Source organism: Anoplophora glabripennis, unplaced genomic scaffold (assembly GCF_000390285.2).
Source record: "Anoplophora glabripennis isolate ALB-LARVAE unplaced genomic scaffold, Agla_2.0 scaffold1120, whole genome shotgun sequence".
Classification (NCBI taxonomy): Eukaryota; Metazoa; Arthropoda; class Insecta; order Coleoptera; family Cerambycidae; genus Anoplophora; species Anoplophora glabripennis.
This window is the reverse complement of record NW_019417299.1, coordinates 93,905-97,734: the sequence shown is the minus strand read 5'-3', so window position 1 is coordinate 97,734 and position 3,830 is coordinate 93,905. Positions and strand designations below refer to the sequence as shown.

The following is a 3,830-nucleotide window of genomic DNA, read 5'->3' as shown; positions in this document are numbered from 1 at the left end:
TTTGTATTTAATCAATGAAGTATCCTTTTATAAAACCTTCCTTGCATGATCTAAATTACCAACTTTTTATGTTTTTTCTGGGTCAAATGTACTCCTTATCGTTTTATTTATTAAATTGTATTTTTGTAATATTGTATTATCTATAAATTTGGAAATCTAAAAAAAAACTACATGAAAAATGAAGTCAATGTTCTTTGACACCAGACAATATAGAGGTATGCAAATGATATTCAACCTCACAGAAAAGATTGCTAACTGCTGATACTGCGGGAAGCAAGTTCTCCAGTTACACGCCCCATCTGGCATTGAATTAACCATGCTAATATTCAGTAAACAGTTAGTAACAAATAATTATTTAAAATATTTAAATAATTAATGGAAAAACACATTCCTAATATATTTACATTCTCAAATAATGCAATCATTCAAAGAAACATCCTATATTCTTGCTTTTATCTTTGATTGCGTAAATAACAGCTGCTACAAAGATATGTTTTTATTTCCACATTTTACTTGGGATTGTTTCATCAGGCAGCTTCTTCTCCTTATGAACATTAACAGAAAAAAAAAAATGAGGACATTATGTAGTAAGGCACCTTTTTCTCATTTGAACTACTTTCATAACCGCTAAAGAATTTTTTTGAAGGAAATTGGATTTTATGCCTACAATAGTTGTTTTCACCCCCATAAGAAGCTGAAAGAGTGGGAGGGGTTGATTTAAAATGGTATTATTTGTACCGTCTAATTTAAGTTGCCCAACAAAGCATATTATATTTTACAAAATAGTTTAACCACACAAAAAATCGACATTTGGGCCCAGAGGTCAGACCATGTTTATTATACGTTTTTTGGATCGCTGAATCAGAATCCGAGGTCCATTTAACCCCATCATCTCAGGATTTTTCATAACCTCAAAAAAAACGACATTCTGAACAATTAAACCATATTAACCATAAGATACAAGCTTCCAACGCTAATTAATTAATTAATCCAATTAACCAAATCCCATAAACATTTAACCCAATGATATCCTAACCTAATGAGTCCATGAACCAAAACCCTAATAACCCTATAAGCACATAACCAAGGGAATAAATCATAGACAATATACATATATCATTGCAAAACATCACATAGCTGAGGACTCCTTGAAAACCCAAGTACTCAAACCCAAAAAATTCCCATAACCCTATGACCTCATAACCCCGTAACTTCATAACCCCATAACTAATAAATCATAGGCAATCTGTATTATGGCTAAACGTTAACGTGGTTGAGGATTTCTTAAAAACATATGCACGCACTCAAACCCCAAAACCTCCATGACCCTAAAATTCATAACCCCACGATTCCCTAACCACAACTTCATTACCTTGTATTTTGATCTCATTCACCAAAGAACCAAGTGTCGATTTAGTTTTTTTTATAACTTTAATAGGTAGGACCGTCGGCATTAGCAGTACCCGATGTACATCACGAGGTGGTTGCGCGATCGGATTTCGTACATCATATAGCTCTCATAGGAGTTGAAAGAGGTGAAAAAAATAATAATTTGTAGGATAGACCGTACATAAATTAATTAATAAAACTAAAAATAAATAAATGAATGATCTCTCTTGACTAGATTAAATGAAATGAAAATCAAAAGGATAACAGTAGATAACCCAAAAAATTATATTAGGTACTAGAATGACTTGACTGCATAGGTTTTTAAGAAATCCTCAACCACGTTAATGTTTAGCTATAATACAGATTGGCTATGATTTATTACTTATGGGGTTATGGGGTTATGAAGTTACGAGATTATGGGGTTATAGGGTTATGAAGTTACTAGATTATGGGGTTATAGGGTAATGGGAATTTTTTGAGTTTGAGTACTTGGGTTTTCAAGGAGTTCTTGGATATGTGATGTTTTGTAATACAGGTTATGGGGTTATAGGGTTATTGGGTTTCGGGTTCATGTGCTTATCAGGTTAGGATATCATTGGGTTAAATGTTTATGAGATTTAGTTAATTGGATTTAGCGCTGGAAACTTGAGTCTTAAGGGTATATGGTTTAATTGTCCAGAATATTACGGTTTTTTGAGGTTACGAAATATCCCGAGGTGAGGGGGTTAAATGGATTCCGATTCAGCGACTCAAAAAACGTATAATAAACATGGTCTGACCTCTGGTCCCGAAAGTCAATTTTTTTGTGTAGCTGTGAAATTTTTTTTATATTTAATTATAAATTCTGTTTTCGCCTCCATACAGGGGTTGTTTTGACTGTGTTTCCGTCGTTTTCGGGAAAAATAAATATTATATTCATATTCAACACCCCAAAATTAGAATAACAATACTCGTTTCATACTATTCCTTTGATGGTTTAAAATTGTATGTTTTTTAACATTGTTCTTTATTAACAATTAAAATCTAAGTTTTAATAAAATTACTTCAATCGTTTATTGATTTTTGTGGTTAAAAATGGAAAATATTTTTTATTTCAAGTTTTGTCACTCTGTACCTCAGAAAACGTTTGTGAAACCATATTAGTTATTCCCTGTATACCTACTTACTAACACTAACTAAAAACTGTAATTAACAAATGAATAAAAAGTTATAATTAAAAAAATTTACAATTCTAGTGTGAGAACTGTAGCAAAATATTAGTAATAAACTGGGTAAGTATAGTGTCTTGATATTTGAACACTTCAGAGACGAAATACATACAGAAAGAAAAAGAGTTTTGACTATATCTATTTAAGGTAAGTGGATATGCATTCAACAGTTTAAGCAAAGGAATGTCATATTTGTTGTAAAATCCTGAAGTACTGCTTTTGTAATTATTTTTTCTTAAAATCAATATTGTTTAGATAAAAGTGGTGAATTAATAGAAAAATATATTTCTGATTTATTAAAAAAAATAAACCTCAACTGAATAAAAAATTCACTTCAATATTTGAATGACATGGGTAATTTTGACAGTCCGGGTCTTAAATTCGACACCCTTTTTAATTTCAACACTACTTGTCCCTATTTTCGACAAAGCAGTTAGCTATATTTGAAATTCGTTACAATTCTCGCACAGTTAAATTTCCCACTAAACATTTTTCAGTTTCTGACATGTTTCAGAAACGTTTCCATTTTTCTTTAAACGTTTCATAAAAAATCCATGCAACCTTCTGGTAGCGTTCTAGAAGCCCAAGTTTTATGTTCCATTTATGCCCTCGATATTTTTGTTTTACGTTTCAGTATATTTTCAGAAATGTTTGAGTAACATAATAATTTTATTACCATATTGTTCTCATAATGCTTTCAACTTTAAATCATTTTCATTTCAAAAGCGTTTTTGAAATAGTATAAATAGTGTATTTTTTTAAATATCTCTAAAACTCCTTTGTGATATTTTTATTTGTATTGTGAATGACTTAATTCGAACTAAAAAAAGTTACATTGTATATTAAAAAAAATAAATATGCTCTTCTAGTTTGGGGATGCGGCAACTTTTACTAAGAATTTCTTTCTTTTTGAGAAGCCACTGAAAAAAGTTTCTAATATGGATTACGAATTTTGCCATTCATCGTACAAATAAAAATATCACAAAACAATATCAGAAGCATTAAAAAAAAGCTACACATTTTATATAGTTCAAATACGCTTCTGAAATGGAAATTTTCTAATGTTGAGACCATCATGAATATGGTAACAATGACGAACTGATAATTAGAAAAAGTTAGTTATGATTAATTATTATTAAAAGGATATATGTAATATTGACCATGCGTAGAAGAAATTATAACTATATTATTTTTCAGTAATGTTATTTGTTTTTCATGTACCTACCATTTCAA

The 3,830-nt window shown here is 30.2% G+C and overlaps 1 protein-coding gene across 1 annotated transcript in view; it reads left to right on the top strand.

The window, feature by feature from the left end:
- The first annotated feature begins 2,658 nt into the window (after window positions 1-2,658).
- The window catches only part of LOC108913696 (4-coumarate--CoA ligase 1-like), a 20,653-nt gene continuing 19,481 nt past the window's right edge, over window positions 2,659-3,830 (top strand). Inside the window, exon 1 of the mRNA XM_018719289.1 lies at window positions 2,659-2,744. The gene's annotated coding sequence lies outside the window, so the exon portion shown is untranslated. The remainder of the gene's footprint in view (window positions 2,745-3,830) is intronic.